Here is an 18,051-nt window from a genome sequence, read left to right as displayed (position 1 = left end):
AGCAATATAGGCAGGGCGGAGCCTGCCATGATGGAAACCACAGTAACATCATGGAGGTGGCGCTGGTAAAAAAAAAAACCAGCTCTGCCCGATGTGCATCGATTACAAGACCTGGTGGCGAACATATGTTTTACAGCCCTAAATTGCATTCGTGCAAATATTTATCATCCATCCCCTGCCAAATCCGCATAATGGAAAAACAAACCAAAGGAAAACCTCCAGAGGATGTGAAGGCTATATCAAGTCTCTTGCCAATTGTTGTGCTCTTTGGGCTTAATATATCTAAATCTTAGTAATTCCAGGATTTCCAGTAATCTGGAATATCCGCTACCCTGTCCTGAAAGCCCTCCTCCAGCAGTGGGCCGCCCAACTTGAGTTCGCTCAATTTCCCCTTTCACCTGCAGGTGGCAGCACGAGTGCCGATCGCTGTCGGGCGAGGGCGCTCAGGGTGGGAGCCGAAGAGAGTAATTTAGGGATAGAGGTGAGAACGGAGTTACACACAGAAATAAGATCACATGAACTCCGACTTCGGATGGAACACGTCATCCATTTAAACCCTCGAGCCGAGCTCAACTGGAAACTCCACCTAAGTAAGCGTCGTGGGCCCTGGAGCCCCGCGGCTCAGGGCGGGCCGGGGCGGGGCGGGGCGGACGCAGCGCGGTTTGCCCGCCTGTGCGGAAGCCTCCGCAGTCCGCGGCTGGCAGGGCCTGGGGCGGTCTTTCGCGTGGGTGTCCGTCCCTCCGCAGCCGTACTGCCGGCGCCAGGGCCGGCTCTGCACATTTCGTAAGGCCTTACATGGCTGCACCCCCCCGCCACCGAGGACCTGAGCCCGCCGGCCGCCCTCCCGCGCTCTCCCGCCTGGGGACTGCGAGCTCCGCGCTGCACCTCCAAGGGGGGACGCCTGCGGACTCCACCAAGCTGCCTTCCCCCGTACTGCTGTCCCCTGTAGGAGCAGAGGAATCGGACCCAGGTCTGCAGGCGAGGGACAGGAGGCTTCTTTAGACCTGACAGGGTGCGGGTTATTTTGTCCCTCACCTTTCCTGCTCAGGGACCTGTCCTCCTCCGTCTCGTTCCATGCCTTCTCTCCTCCTCTTAAAGGATGCTAATCACATTCAAGCCAAAAGATTAGAGACTTTTCTGTGTCCTTCGTCAGGAATGCTTGGATTTGTTAGGAAGGGAACTGGATACAACTTCATGAGATATAAGGGTGTAATTTCAGACATGTGCGTTTCTTTCTAGGATTATTTCAATTACACCTCAACTCACAATCGGCTCATGCCTTACAACCATCTGTGGCTGAGAGGCAAGTCGGACTTCCTGGTAAACCCTCTTCTCTTAGGTGAAGCATAGAGCTGTGACCTTATTAACCTGAACAGCAATTGGGAGCCTCAAAATAGAAAAAGCAAAAACTCAGGAAAGTTTATTTATTTATTGTTAAGACAGAGTCTCACTCCATCACCCAGTCTGGAGTGCAGTGGCGTAATCTCGGCTCACTGCAACCTCCGCTTCCCGGGTTCAAGTGATTCTCATGCCTCAGCCTCCCGAGTAGCTGGGATTACAAGAGCCCACCACCACGCCTGGCTAGTTTTTTTTTTTTTTTTTTTTTTTTTTTTGTATTTTTAGTAGAGACAGGGTTTCGCCATGTTAGCCAGGCTGATCTCGAACTCCTGGCCTCAGGTGATCTGCCCGCCTCAGCCTCCCAAAGTGCTGGGATTACAGGCGTGAGCCACCATGCCTGGCCAGAAACTTCTTTAATCAACATTGATTTTCCAGGAATAGAAGTTGTATAATAGAGAAAGCAGCACCTGAGTAGGGCCTTAGAGTCTAGAAGGTGCTTTCAGTTACAGGCTTGGGAGACACCCATTACTCATATGGTCTTCGATAGGTAAGTATTAATCCCTGGTGTTTGTAGTCATGATAATTACCACTTGTGAACAATGTAGCTGGTGTCCATTGTCCTCCACCAGTACTGCAAGACAAAGAGTCATTAACTAAGTAGATGACACACTCCTCTTAGTTTACACTCCGTCCCACTTGCCCCCCACCTCCATGAAAGCAGGTATGATTATTCTCCTGTAAAATTATTTTTCCTCCTACTTTCCTGACCTGAATTCAACTGCCTTTCTGTCTGCTCAACCTTCTGGTGAAGATTTCTGCCTCTGCCCCTACCCATCTCACCTTCTAATTCCTACAGACTCCTCCCTAGATTGACCACCCGGGAATGACTGTCTGTCTAGATTATACATTATGAAATTTGATTATAGTTGATTAAACACATTGTTAAATATTGCCCTGACTTGTTTTCATTCTACTTTCTGAAAGTATAATCTGAACTAGCTGTGAGCTTTGAGAGAACAGGAACCATATTGATTAATCCTAGGCTTAATAAGATGTATTAAAAAGAGACAATAAATATTTAACAGATGAGTATGAAGATGAAACTTTATTGATGAGAAACAGGAAATGTCATCCACTCAATCTTTCCATTAAAGTTTCCTGAGTTTCAACTTTGTGCCAGATCCTGTGCTGGACAGTGTAGAGGAAATTAAACATGAGGAAGACATGGTCCTGCCCTGATTTGTAGGAGATAAAGCATTCACACAGCTCACCAGAAGGCAGTATACATGCCTCAGAGTGCTGGAAGCAGAGCGCTACCATTCAGAGGAGCAAGAAGAGAGCTCCTGTGGCTGGTGGTCAAAGAAAAGTTCACAGAGAAAGCAGCACCTGAGTAGGGCCTTAGAGTCTAGGAGGTGCTTTCAGAAGGCAAAGATGTTGTGTCAAAGTTAGGCAGAGGGAAGAGTAGGAGCAAAATTAGGAGGGGAAATAAGTCGTAAAATTTATATGGGAAAACCAAGCAATGCAGTTTGACTGCAGTGATGCAATAAAAGTAGTAAGTGATATTTATCAAGAACCTACTGTATGCTGGATATTATTTACTTTATATATATATTTTTCATCTTATCCTCATAATCACACATAGGTAGATGCTGCTAATACTACCATTTTATGGATGGGGAAGCAGAGGCTCAGATTACTTAAATAATTTACCCAAGGCTATAGCACTACCAGGTTGGGATTCGACTCTGGAGCCATGCTATTCCCCCTCCAAGATATGTGTGGGAAGAAGAGAGAAGTGAGATTAGGGAAATTGTTTGGCAGGTCCTATTAAATTGTACCTTAAATGTCAGAATTCAATTTGGTTAAGTAATAGGGAGCCACTGAAGATTACTGAACAGGTAAGTCACCTAACTAAAGTCAGACTTTAGGAAGATTGATTGGTAAGATGGATTGGAGAGAACAGAGACAGAGGAGGAGGAGAAAAGACCAAGTAGGAGGTGAATGCAAATGGGAGATGAAAATTGTTGACCCTATTCACAGTCTGAATGGAGCAGTGAGAATTCAAAGTAAGAAATTGTCATGGGAGACATGTCAGAAGTAGATTATTTAGGGCTTGGTGACTTGGTGAAGTGGACGGTGAAGGAAAGGGTTGGTGGTGAATCCAAGGCATTGAGCTGAATCCTGAGGAGATGCAGCATTGTGGTCAGGTGGGAGGAGGCAGGCTGAGCTGCTTCTGGATAGCTCCTTTTGGTTGCTTAGTCGTGTTGGTGGGACTGCACTGGGCTATATTTTGGTGAACATGTACAACAGACAGGGTTGATGCAGGTCTGGGACACTGGGAAGGGGTTAGGGATGAAGTTATAAGATCTGGGAGTCCTTCACGTGAAGCCAAGGGAGAAAGAACCCACCTAGGGAATGAGAGTAAAGAGAGGAAAAGAAAGAATCTAATGGAACCTTGGGGAGGGATTTTATTCAGGGAGCAGGAGGAAGACAGGTCACAGAAGGCAGGAGAATGACCAGTCAGACAGGAGTGAGATTGAGAGGATATCAGGAAAGCCAATGAGAGAACATTTTAAGGCAGAGCATGGTCACCAGTGTCAAAGTACTGTAGAAAGTCAAGGAGGGTGAGGACTGAATTTCTTTGGCAACTAAGGGGTCACTGGATCTAACAAAAGAGGATGAGATAAATACATTACAGCTCATGTATGTGACAGAATATTCCACAGACATTAAAAACCAGGTTTTCAAAGAACAGGGAATTGGCAAAGTGTTTATAATACAATGTTAAAGAAAAGAATGAGGAAAGAAAGAAAGAAATTAAAGCGTAAAAGAGGATACAATTATGTCTATAAAACATAATTCCAAGTTTATTTTGTCTGCCTACCTTTTAAATACAAACAGAATATTAACATATACTAGGGAGTTTTCCTTTGTTCTCTGCCAGGCTCTTGTGCTTTTATTGAGTGAAGCAAGGTTATGAGCAGAGCCATGGAATTAGAAGGTTATGAGCAGAGCCATGGAACTGGAATTTGAAAGACTGGATTGCTTCAAATTAGAAAGGGCTTGGAGCTACTTGCATGAAGGATCCAGGGAAGATCAGGAAGAGGGTAGCAAAGGGCAAGAGTAAAAGGGTCGCGAAGAAGGCAAAGAAGGCAGAACAGCCTGGGTAGGGCAGAGTTTGGGAGTGAGTCAGACAAGGGAAATATTGGCTGGGTTAGTGAGACCTGGAGGACACAGGTGGATATAAAAGGTCTTTTGTGCTGGTGTTTGCCAGACTTAAACGATGTGATTCTTTGTGCTATGTATTTGAAAAACTAAGGCAAAAAAGTCTAAATTTATTTTTAATGACTTTGAATGTTGAATAGATGATTCATTTTTTAAAAAAGCATTCACAATGGATAATTCCAAATCATACACAAAAGCAGAGAAAATGTTTTAATGAACCTAATTTACTCATCCTTTGACTTTAACAATTATTAGTGCATGGCAATCTGTTTCACCTATACCCCCACCTATTTCCCCCATCCCATTACTTTGAAGCAGTCATTCCATCTATAAATATTTCAATAGCTATATCTAAAATAAATGTTCCTTATGTAAGCATAGTATTATCATGCTTTAAAAATAACAATAATTTCTTAGCATTACTAAATAAATATTCAGGATTTTCAGATTCCTGATTGTCTTATAATTTTTGTAGTTTATTTAAATTGGAATCCACACAAAGTTCACCTTTTGCAATTGGTTAATCTAGCTTATGAACATCTTTTTAAGTTGCAGATTCCCCTTTCATCTCTTTTATTTTTCCTTGAATTTTTTCCTGAAGAAATCCACAGTTGTAGGGAAAAGAAAGAGAGATCAGACTGTTACTGTGTCTGTGTAGAAAGGGAAGACATAAGAAATTCTATTTTGACCTGTATCTTGAACAATTGCTTTGTTGAGATGTTGTTAATTTGTAACTTTGCCCCAGCCACTTTGCCCCAGCTATTTTGTTACAACTTTGAGTTCACAAAAACATGTGTTGTATGGAACCAAGGTTTAAGGGATTTAGGGCTGTGCAGGATGTGTCTTGTTAACAAAATGTTTACAAGCAGTATGCTTGGTAAAAGTCATCGCTATTCTCTAGTCTCAATAAACCAGGGGCACAATGCATTGTGAAAAGCCGCAGGGACCTCTGCCTTGGAAAGCCAGGTATTGTCTAAGGTTTCTCCCCATGTGATAGTCTGAAGTATGGCCTTGTGGGGTGAGAAAGACCTGACCGTCTCCCAGCCCGACACCCGTAAAGGGTCTGTGTTGAGGTGGATTTGTAAAAGAGGAGAAAGCCTGTTGCAGTTGAGATAGAGGAAGGCCACTGTCTCCTGCCTTCCCCTGGGAACTGAATGTCTTGGTGGCTCACACCTATAATCCCAGCACTTTGGAAGGCTGAGGCGGGCAGATCACCTGAGGTCAGGAGTTCGAGACCAGCCTGACCAACATGAAGAAACCCCGTCTCTACTAAAAATACAAAAATTAGCCAGGCGTGGTGGCACATGCCTGTAATCCCAGCTACTCGGGAAGGCTGAGGCAGAAGAATTGCTTGAACCCCAGGAGGCGGAGGTTGCAGTGAGCCAAGATTGCGCCATTGCACTGCAGCCTGGGCAACAAGAGCAAAACTCCATCTCAATAAATAAATAAATAAATAAATAAATAATAAATCCACGGTCTGAATTGTGTTGATATTTCCATGGTGGTATTTAACATGTTCTTCTGTCCCTGGTATGCCCTGTAGATTAGTAGCTTTATCTCTGGCCAGATTGTGGGTAGTTTTTTTTTCTTCTTTATATCTTTTTTTTTTTTTTTTTTTTTTTGAGATGGAGTCTCGCTCTGTCACCCAGGATGGAGTGCAGGGGCGCGATCTTGGCTCACTGCAAGCTCTGCCTCCCGGGTTCACGCCATTCTCCTGCCTCAGCCTCCCGAGTAGCTGGGACTACAGGCACCCACCACCACGCCCGGCTGATTTTTTGTGTTTTTAGTAGAGACGGGGTTTCACCATGTTAGCCAGGATGGTCTCGATCTCCTGACCTCGTGATCCACCTGCCTCGGCCTCCCAAAGTGCTGGGCTTACAGGCGTGAGCCACCACGCCCGGCCTATATCTTTTCATATTTTCTAAGTTTTCCACTCATTATTCCTTAATTTTATATTCAGAATTTATGAAGTAAAACAAAGTTTAAAATGACTTTAGTAGAAAACTTTTTTAAAAGAATGGCTTTAGAAATTAATTAACAGGAGGACAATTGGTGAAATTCTAATAAAGCCTATAGTTTTATTAATAGTATTGTTTGAAAGTTAATTTCCTGCTTTTGATAAATGTCCTATGGTTATGTAATATGTTAAAATTTGGGGAAGCTGGACAAAGGATATATGGGAACTCTCTTCACAGTTTTTTGCAAACTTTTTTAAAAAACTGAAATTTCAAAATAACAAAGTTACAAAAAAGAAAGAAGAATTTTAGTGGAGTGATAGAGATTGAAACTAGATTGTAGAAAGTTAAGAAACAAAGAGGAGAAAGAAAAGGTAACCTGTTGGAAACAGTGGCCATTTAAAAAATGGAAAGAAATTAGGAAGTAGCTCAAAGAAGTGGAATGATTAAGATTATTTTTTATTTATTTTTTGTTTTGTTTTTAAGGCTGGAAGAGACTTGAGCTTGCAAGTGAAATAAGCCAGAGGATTTTGAAGATATAAAAAGGTAATAAAATTATGTGTATGCATTTAAAATGCTCTGTAAGAAAATTTTTTAAAAATGAGATTATTGGTATAATAAGAAATGGGACCCAGAACAGATGGGTTTGCCTGGTCAAGGAAATTAAAACACCACCTCTTCCTCTGAAATAGGAGGAATACAGAAAAGGAGTGATGTTAACATAGAGAAACTCCAAAGTGGAGAGAAACAGAGGTGAGGTAGTAGATGCCTGAAGACTTTTCACTTCACCAGAAAATTGAAGTGACATCCTTGGCTGATGGTAAGAGTCACTGGGATGGAGTTGAAGACTCATGGAGCCTAGAGAATTCTTTGCAAGGGCTGGGAGGGAAGCAACAGGAAGCTAACTCCAGATGGATAACCATGGAAGCAGGAAGGGCCCAGATAGGGTTGTGGAGTGGGAATACTTAGCGGGTCCTGTGGTATAGTTATGACACTTTTTCTAGCAAAAGTCGGCAATCCTGGAGTGAGCAGGTCGTGGGTGATCTAGAGTGAGGGTTGCCACTGGGGACACTGGCAGGTAAAAGGGCCAAGTGTCCCAAGGATGTTAGCGAGGGCAGTGCAGAGTAGCTGGTGTGGGTCCAGGCTGAGCAGGACAGTGAGGGAGGCCAGGAATGTGGTTGTGCTTGGTCCCATGTGGTTATATCAGCCACCATGACATTGACCTTCATGTATTGGGTTCTTGGAAATTCTTTGTTTAGCCAAGGAAGATAGTTATTTCAGCATAGGCCAAGCCACAAAATGATAGAATGAGAGTTTACCTTTTTTTGTAGATTGTTCCTCCTCTTGCAGCTCTAACATCTGGATGAGCCACCAGTGGGACGGTAGTGGCTCCAAAGAAATGAGTCTCCCTTCTCCTCTGGGGGTTTACCCACTGTCTAATATTCTTGGCACCAATTCCTTTCTCAGGTGGGGAGAATGTGAATTGCTTCTCCTAGAGATAACATCTTTTCTATTCAGCAAGGTCCAATCACAAGTCAGTTCTTTGATATCTCAGGTGGGTTCTGGGAGCAAACTGGCCAAGGACTCCAAAAAGCTACCCCACACTCACTCCTCCAGTAAAAAGGCATCCTATAATGTTAGAAACACATGCTTCATTCTGTAACCACTGCTTCCAGCCCTCTCAGGTGGGTGGCTTTGAGAAATCATTCCTCAAGAGAAAGTGAGGAAGAGGTAGTTGAAGGCAGGAATGTGTTTCCAAAAAGACAGTGTATTAGTTTCCTATGGCTGCCATAACAAAGTACCACAAACCTGGTGATTAGCAGTTTATTGACTTACAGTTTTGGAGGCCAGAAGACAGAGATCAAGGTGTCAACAGGACTGGTTCCTCCTGTTAGCTTTGAGGGAAGGATCTGTTCCAGGCATCTCTCCTTGGCTTGTAGATAGATAACCATTTCTCCCTACTTTCCTTTTCATCATCTTCCCTCTATGGCTGTCCATGCTGGTGTGTCCAAAGTTCCCCCTTCTATTAGATTAGAGTCCACCCTATGACCTCATCCTAACCTAACTAATTACATCTGCAGTGACTCTATTTCCCAATAAGGTTACATTCCGAGGTACTAAGGGTTAGGAATTCAACCTATGAATTTTTGGGGGATACATAATTCAATCCATGAAAGATGGATTGGTATAGTCTCTTCTTTCTTTTCCCTGACCACTTACCTCCTATAGACTCTCATGACCATCTTTGTGAAGTATTGAAATTTCCTCCCTTGAATCCCTGTCACATGTCCTTCGACCTCCAGTCCACCTTGCGTATGCCTGTCAAATTCATCTTTCTAGAATTTCCACTTCTATCATGCATCCTGATTACAAACCATCCATGGTTCTCCATTGCCTAAGGAAGTGGTTCCAAAACTTGCCAGTTTATTGGACTCACGTGGAAAGTTTAAAGGCATATAGGTTCCTGGGCTCTTCTCTGATATTCTGATTTAAAGTCTGGGGTAGGGTCTCTGGCACTGAAAACGAATCTCTAGATGACTTTGATCGTGGGGTTTGCTAATGTAAAAAAGAAATTCAAGTTCTCCACATTCTAATTGAAGTTTACTCTTCCACTTTATTATTCTAGAACCCTTTGCCTACCAGCCTCCAGCATGCTGTGACGATCCTGCCCCAGTATTGGACACCTGAGGAGGCGTTCCCTCTGCTATTCCTCCAACTGGCTCTTGTCCTGCTCTCATCCCACCTTTTCTTTGAAGTCTCCTGCCACTCTATCCCACTGTCACCTTGCCCTTCTTCACCTCCTGTATCTTCCTGTCTATGTTACTACCTAGGCAGAGCTCTCTAGCTTCTGAAGGTTCATAGATCATAGACTCCCAGGGCCAAGAGGGCCCTGGACATCCTATGTGTTTCAAAGGTCTTCCAAGTTCAGAGGAAGAAGTTGAGTTCCCTACGTGATACTTCAGGGCCATAGGTGGTAGAGCTGGGAAACGGTTCAGGGTGTGACTCCAAACGAGAATTGCATGAGACGCTTAGGCTTCTACATCTCCTTCCTCACTCTACACAGCCAGGTGATTGTCTGCTCTGCCAGGGCACTGGGGCGAATGTCTTCTCTGTAGAGGCTGACTGAAGAGGCCAGGGAATTGGGGACTCAGTATGGCAGAGGGCAGAGCAGAAGCACTGTATTTGAAGAGCGGTATTAAGTAAAAGTTCACAAGCCGAGCAGGCTCCCCTCCTTACAGTTCACCATCATCAGGAATACCTAAGACAAGAAACACAGTCACTTCTATCTGGAGAAATTGACAAGTCTAAAAGAAAATACTGACAGAAAGGACTCATCAACAAAATTGCTGGGTCCCCACCTAATCATCCTATAGCAAGGCAAGACCTGACAATCAACAAACCCTGCTCACATGCACTGAACTATCAATCGGCCTTTTGGTTTCTCACTTTCACATATGAGTGAACAGTCATGGATCACCAGAGACCACAACAAACAAAAAACACAGGAAAAAAAGGAAAGTCCTAAAGTCCAGAGAGAAGCACAAAAAAGAAAAATTGGATACATATAAAGGAGTGAGAGGCCGAGTAACATAAGACTTTTCAATAGCAACTTGAGGAATTAAAAGACCATGGAACAATACCTTTGATATACTGAGGAGAGTAGTTTGAATTTAGATTTTTCTTAAACAGACAAACCATCCATAAAGTCTTACAGTAGACAAATTCGGACATGCAAAATGCTTATATCCTGTGCATTCGTTCTTAGAAAGATACTGGAGAATGTGAGCCTCAAAAATGATTAAACTGGGGAAGGGAAGTTCCAGAACAGCTGTGTAGCAGGCCTCAAGAAGAAACAATACAGTCTGCAGTAGGAGAGGTACAGGGCTCCATGGGGAAGGAAAACAAAATAATAGATGGATCATCAGATACATATGAATATGTGGAAAACTGTATCAAGAGGCTGTTAGAGAATAGGGGAAGAAGTAATCTTAGAAACAAAGAAGCTAAACATGAAAATACAAGAGGACAGAGGACTGCACTGAAGCATCTAGTCATGAAAAAAAATGAGCTGATAGGTTCCTGATGTGTTTGACTGTATTGAGAGGAGTGTTATGTGAGAATTTGGGGAATGAAATTGAGATGAAGAAAGATAAGCAATTATTAAATCCTGGAAAAACAGAAAGTTGTATAAGAAAGGAAATGTAATCATTGCACACCATATGACTCAGCTGCAAATAATATTCTATATTAAAAATAATGTAAAGAATAATATAAATTTAAACAAAAATGGAAATATAACTATATTGGGAAGATTAGTGCAGGAAAATTGAGTGTGTGTGTTTCAGTTATTACACTGTTTCTCAGCCATAAGCTCACCTTTTTACACTGCTGTGTGATGCTGGGGCTGGAACGCTGCAAACCACATTTCTTCTTTGCTGGCTGTCTTCATGTTAGGTTCTGTCAGTATGGAAATTAGAGGGATGCTGCAGAGTTGGAGGAGGAAAGAACTTACATCTTCCTGTCTGCTTACTTCTCTCTCAATGTTCATTCATTCATTTATTCAACAAATATTTATTTAAAGGCTGTTGTCTGGCCCAGCACTATTCTAGGTGTTTACCTTCCAGTAGGGAAAGAGAAATAATAAACAATATACATAATAAATAGATAAATAAAGTATATGGCATTATGTGGAAAAAAAGAACAAAGAATTAGAGTAAGGGACATTGGGAGTGCATGGGTGAGGTGTATTATAATTTTATCTCATTTTATTTTAACTTTTTGAGATGTAGTCTCACTCTGTTGCTCAGGCTGGAGTGCAGTGGCGTGATCTTGGCTCACTGCAACCTCTGCCTCCTGGGCTCAAATGATCCTCCCACCTCAGCCTCCTGAGTAGCTGGGACCACAGGTGCCTGGCTAATTTTTGTATTTTTAGCAGAGATAGGGTTTCGCTATGTTGGCCAGGCTAGTCTCGAATTCCTGACCTCAGATGATCCGCCCACCTGGGCCTCCAAAAGTGCTGGGATTATAGGCATGAGCCACCACAGCTGGCCTATAAGTTTATTTATTTTGCAATGGAGTATTGCTCTGTCACCCAGGCTAGAGGGCAGTGGCATGATCTTGGCTCACTGCAACCTCTGCCTCCTGGGTTCAAGCGATTCTCCTGCCTCAGCCTACCAAGTAGCTAGGACTACAGGCACCTGCCACCACGCCCAGCTAATTTTTGTATTTTTTAGTAGAGTTGGGGTTTCACCATATTTACCAGGCTGGTCTTGAAATCCTGACCTCAGGCCATCTGGCCACCTCAGCCTCCCATAGTGCTGGGATTATAGGTGTGAACCGTTGTGCCCGGGGTATTTTTAATTTTAATTAATTAATTATTATTATTATTTTGAGGCAAAGTCTTGCTCTGTCACCCAGGCTGGAGTGCAGTGGAGTGATCATAGCTTACTGAAGTCCTTCCTGGACTCAAGTGATCTTCCTGCACCAGCCCCCCAAGTAGCTAGCACTACAGTAGGTGTGCACCCCCATGCCTGGCTGTTTATTTTTTTTGTAGCGATGCAGTCTTACTATGTTGCCTAAGCTGATCTTGAACCCCTGGCCTCAAGCAATCCTCTCACCTTAGCCTCCTGAAGTATTGGAATTACAGATGTGACCCACTGTGCTGAGCCTTATTATTTTTATTGACACAAAATATAGCTACATATTTTCTGTGTACATGCAATAATTTATCACATTCATATAATTTGTAAAGATCAAATCAGTGTAATTGGGATATCCATCACCTTAAATATCTGCTCTTTATGCTTTTCTTTCTGATCACTTTGGTTAGTATGAACATTTTAACAATGTTTATGCTAGAAACAGTTATTCTCTTATCACTATTTTGAAATAGACCATAGATTATTGTACACTATAGCCACTCTACTAATTTATCAAACACTAGGTCTTATTTTTTCTATCAAACTGCATATTTTTACCCATTAATCAACCTCTTTTTATCCCTCTCACCCCCTAGCCTTCCTGGCCTCTGGTAACAACCAATCTATTCTCTGTCTTCATTAGATCCACTTTTTCAGTTCCCACATATGAGTGAGAACATATGATGTTTGTTGATTGATTGTTTCCTTTTCTGTGCAGAAGCTTTTTAGCTTGATGTAACCAACTTGTCTATTTTTGCTTTGCTTGCCTGTGCTTTTGGGGTCTTTGCTCAGAAAACAAAAAAATCTTTGCTCAGACAAATGTTCTTGAGGATTTCCTCAGTGTTTTCTTCTAGTAGTTTCATAGTTTCAGATCTTAGATTTAAATTTTTAATCTATTTTGAATTTATTTTTGTATGTGGTAAGAAATAAAGGTCTAGTTTCATTCTTCTGCATTTGGTTATCTAGTTTACCAAGCACCATTTATTGATGACACTTTCCTTTCCCCATTGTATGTTCTTGGCACCTTTGTTGAAAATGAGTTGTTTGCAAATGTGGGGATTTATATTTGGGTTCTCTATTCCGTTCTATTAGTCTATGCATCTGTTAGTATGCCAGTACCATTGCTTTGCAGTATATTTTAAAGTCAGGTAGTGTGATGGCTTCAGGTTTGTTCTTTTTGCTCAAGATTGTTTTGGCTATTTGAAGTATTTTGTGGTTTCATACAAATTTTAGTATTTTTTTTTTTATTTCTCTGAAGAATGTCTTTGGTCTTTGATAGAACCTGCACTAAATCTGTGGATCCCTTTGGATAGCATGGACATTTTAACAATATTAATTCTTCCAATTCATGAACATGAGCTATCTTCCCATTTATTAGTGTCCCTCTTGATTTTTTTCATTAATATTTTATAGTTTTAGAGATTTTTCATATCCTTGGTTAAACTTATTGCTAGAGTTTTTTTTGTAGCTATTGTAAATGGGATTGCTTTTTTAATTTTTCTCAGATAGTTCACAGTGTCATATAGAAACTCTACTGATTTTTATATGTTGATTTTGTGTCCTGCAACTTTACTGAATCTGTTTTTAGTTCTAACAGTTTTTCAGTGGAGTCTAGGTTTTTCTAAGATCATGTTTTCTGTGAATAAGACTAGTCTGACTTTTTCCTTTCCATTTGGAATGTCCTTTTTTTCTTTCTCTTGACTAATTACTCTGGCCAGGACTTCTAGTATTATGTTGAAAAAAATGTTGAAAGTGGGCATCCTTGTCTTGTTCCAGACCTTAGAGGAAAGGTTTTCAATGTTTCCCTGTTCAGTTTGCTGTTAGTTGTGGGTTTGTCATATGTAGCCTTTGTTATTTTGCAGTATGTTTCTTCTATATCCAATTTGTTGAGGGTTTTTATTAGAAAAATATGTTGAATTTTGTTGAATACTTCTTCATCATCTATTGAAATGATCATGTGGTTTTTGTTCTTGGTTCTGTTAATGTGATGTATCACATTATTGATTTGCATATGTTGAACTATTCTTGTATCCTGGGAAGAATCCCACTTGATCATGGTGAATCTTTTTAAATATGTTGTTGAATTTGGTTTGGTTAAGGATTTTTGCATCTGTGTTCATCAGGGATATTGGCCTGCAGTTTTCTTTTTTTGTGTGTGTGTGTCCTTTATTTCTCTTTCATATTGGAAGGATAGCTTTGCAGGTTACAAGTATTCTTGGTAAGCAGTTTTTGTTGTTGTTGTTGTTGTTGTTTTTTCTTTCAGCCCTTTGAAAATGTCATCTCACTCCCTGATGGCCTGTATGGTTTCTGTTGAGAAGTCTGTTGCCAGAAGAACTGGAGCTCCTGTATATGTTATTTGATTCTTTCCTCTTGCTGCTTTTAGGGATCTCTCTTTGTCCTTGACCTTTGAGAGTTTGATTATTATATGCCTTGGGGTAGTTTATTTGGGTTATATCTGTTTGGTGTTCTCTGATCTTCCTGTATCTGGATATTTATCTTTTCCTCAAGTTTTGGAAAGTTTTCTATTATTATTTCTTTGAGTAAGTTTTCTATTCCTTGCTCTTGCTCAATTCCCTCTTGAACACTAATAATCCTTAGATTTGGTCTTTTGAGCCAGGCACGGTGGCTCACGCCTGTAATCCCAGCACTTTGGGAGGCCGAGGGAGGTGGATCATGAGGTCAGGAGTTCAAAATCAGCTTGAACAACATGGTGAAACCCCGTCTCTACTAAATATGCAAAAATTAGCTGGGCAAGGTGGCGCATGCCTGTAATCCCAGCTACTCAGGAGGCTGAGGCAGGAGAATCACTTAAACCCAGGAGGGGGAGGTTGCAGTGCAGTGAGCCGAGATTGTACCACTGCCCTCCAGCCTGGGCAACAGAGTGAGACTCCATATCAAAAAAAAAAAAAAAAAAAAAAAAGAGAGATTTGGTCTTTTGAGGTAGTTTTGTATATTTTGTAGGTGACCTGTATTTCTTTTCATTCTTTTTTTCTCCTCATTTCTCCTCTGTGTATTTTCAAATAGCCTGTCTTTGAGCTCATTGATTCTTACTTGTGCTTAATCCATTCTGCTGTTGAGAGCCTCTAATGAATTTTTCAGTTCAGTAAATGTATTTCTGTTTCAAGATTTGTGATTTTTTATACTTTATTTTATTTTATTTTTAAAATTTGAGACAGAGTCTCACTCTGTTGCCCAGGCTGTAGTGCAGCAGTGCAATCTTGGCTCATTACAATCTCCGCCTTCTAGGTTCAAGCAATTCTCATGCCTTAGCCAACTGGATAACTGGGATTACAGGCATGCGTCACCATGCCCAGCTAATTTTTGTATTTTTAGTAGACATGGGGTTTCACCATGTTGGCCAGGCTGGTCTCAAACTCCTGGCTTCAAGTGATCCTTCTGCCTCGGCCTCCCAAACTGCTGGGATTACAGGTGTGAGCCACTGCACCCAGCCGCAAGATTTGTGTTTTAAAAAACTACTTCAATGTCTTTGTTAAATTTCTCTGACAAATTTTGAAATTGCTTTTCCATGTTATCTTGGAAATTACTGAGTTTCCTTAAAACTGCCATTTTGAATTCTTGGTCAGAGAGTTTATATATCACCATCTTGTTTAGGGTCAGTTACTGGTTCCTTGCTTTGTTCATTTGAGGCAGTCATAGCACTCTACTGGCTGCCGTTTCTTGTGGATGTATGTCTATGTTTTTGCATTGAAGGATTAGTTATTCCAGTCTTCTTTGTCTGGCTTGTTTTGGTTTTTATTGGATATGTTTGCTTAGAGATTCTTTGTAATTTATCAGTTGATTTTCTTTCTTATGTTTCCACTGCTAGGTTGCTGCTTCCTTTTTGGCACTAAATGGTGCCTTAAGCCCGGGTTTGCCCTGGTTCTATTAAACAACCAGAGTACCACCAGTACTGAAAGGGGTAGGTCTCAAGGGGGAATATCCTGGTAATATCGAAAGGCTGGTTAAGAGTTTATGCCCAAGGATATGTGGAACAAACCTACAGTGTGGTGCTGCTCTAATTTGGTGTCTTCTTTGGCTGAGAGCAGTTTTCACAGCTGGAGATGGTAGTCCTGCCTCCTCAGTTTCCTTAGGGTGATTTCTCCTTTCAAGCACTCCCAGTGCATCCTGTGGTTTGAGGCAGGGACAGGTCTCCTGACGAGAACCAAGAGGGTGGGCAAGCTGGTTGTCCACCCCAACTCACTTTTTCCAGTGTAGAAACCATGCGTCAGGGGAAATTTTCCATGCATTTTGTGCTAGGCAGAGTGGGGAAAGGGGTGTAACAGATATGGAAGTCCAAGTCTCTTACCATCTGCTTGGAGTTTTTTTCGCTTCTCTGAGGCCAGGAGAACTTTCTCATCTTCATATTTGAGTTATAATTTATTGCTAGTGATAATCTCAGCACTGTATATTTGATCTTGGTTTTCTTTGGGGTGAGTGAAGCCAGCTTGTTTCTACACCAGCTTGTTTCTACACTTGTTTCTGGTTCTGCCATTTCAGAACCAGAAGTCTCCACAATTTTAAATAGAGTGGTCTGTCTGGGTAGACTTTATTGGGAAGAAGACATGACAAAGAGAAAACTTGAGCAAAGATTTGGCCTTAAATGTGAATAGGCTTGGCACATTTGAGGAATGTTCAGAGACCAGTGTGGCTGGATCGAGGGAGAGAGGGTGAAAAAAGTGAGAAAGTTGAAATTGTTTGCTGTTGGAAGGAGAAAATTAGAAGCAAGGAGGGTTTGGGCAGAAGATTGCCTTTCATAAGTCATGTATGATCATTTCCTTTTTCAATTGTGGACATGTTAACTTTTGTAAAAATAGAGCTTAAACTTAAAAATTATAAATCACAAAATGCAATGTGATATCCTGAATTGGAACATTAAAAGAATGTTAGTGGAAAAACTGGTGAAATCTGAATAAAGGCTAGTTAATCATAATGTACCCCCCCTTTTTTTTTTTTAGTTTTAGCAAGTGTACCATGTAATATAAGATGTTAACATTAGGGGAAACTAGGTGAGGGGTATATGATAATTCTCTGTATTATCTTTGCAACTTTTCTGTAATTTTTCTAAAATTATTCCAAAATAAGTTTATTTTTAAAAAGCTTTTAAAACAAACAAAAAATTGAATCAGCTGATAAAATGCTGCCTTTTCCCTTTCCCCAATTCCAAGCCTTGTACTCTTACCTGGGTTTTAGCAGTTGGTCATTATTAGGTAGGAGGATGTGATTTACCTATGGACCCGGGCTGATCTCCAGATGGAAGGAAAAAGGCCAGCAGGGAAGGCTCTGTATATCATATCTGTGGAGCATCCAGCTCACAGCTTCTTGGTGGGTGACATTCAGAAGCTGAGAAGCAGAAACCAAAACAGAGGCATTTATGCAGGGGAAAAACAAAACCAAAAACAAAACATTAATGTGTAATTCCCATAAGTTCTTAAGAAAGCAGAGTAACAAATATATCTTTGCAGGACTTTACTTCTTAATCTCTGTCTCTAGAACTCTGTAGTTATTTCTAATAATGAGTAGTTTCAAAGTAGAAATAACCCCAGATCCTTGATCGAACAGCTTTTTTCCTCTCTGCAGAGCTTCCTAAATATTTTTGGTGGGGGTGCCTGTTTAGGTGCTTCTGCAGTTGATGCTGAAATATTTCCTTATGTCAATGCTTTCCATGTATAATTTTACATTCTTCAATGTATGAATTACTAGAAATGTGCCTTAAAAAGTTTTACATAATTATTTAGTATGGAGCTAGCAAAAAAAAAAAAAAAAAAAAAAAAAAAAAAAAAAAAAGGGGGCGGGGCGGGGAGAAGAAAAAAAAATAATGAAGAAAAAGCTTAATTTTTGGTGACTATTGCCTCCTACTCCCTCCCTGGCAAGTCTTTTTTTGAGTTTTGAGGAAATCCTTTTCTGCTCATGCTTTTTCCACATATTCTACCTTCATCCTCAATTCTTCTCCCTTCTCTATTGTTTAAGTTCTTGGGATTAAAATCCAGGAAGGAAAGTATTTTGCATATTATTTTTATATTTTGCCCCATGACATACCTCCTCTGAGATGGAGTAGGCTACTCCTTAAACTGGGGTGAAAGAAGAAGGGAAAAAGAAAATGAGAGAAAGAGAGA

The 18,051-nt window shown here is 41.1% G+C and overlaps 1 long non-coding RNA gene across 1 annotated transcript in view; it reads left to right on the top strand.

Annotated features, from left to right (window-relative positions):
• Nucleotides 1-431: 431 nt before the first annotated feature.
• Nucleotides 432-18,051, top strand: part of LOC117979186 (uncharacterized) — a 51,903-nt gene continuing 34,283 nt past the window's right edge. The window contains exons 1-2 of the long non-coding RNA XR_010109199.1: nt 432-590; nt 7,005-7,064. This is a non-coding gene — a long non-coding RNA (uncharacterized LOC117979186). The remainder of the gene's footprint in view (nt 591-7,004; nt 7,065-18,051) is intronic.

The sequence above is a fragment of the Pan paniscus genome, chromosome 12 (assembly GCF_029289425.2).
Source record: "Pan paniscus chromosome 12, NHGRI_mPanPan1-v2.0_pri, whole genome shotgun sequence".
NCBI classification, from domain to species: Eukaryota; Metazoa; Chordata; class Mammalia; order Primates; family Hominidae; genus Pan; species Pan paniscus.
The sequence above is the reverse complement of the archived record's forward strand: the minus strand, read 5'-3'. Positions and strand labels throughout refer to the sequence as shown.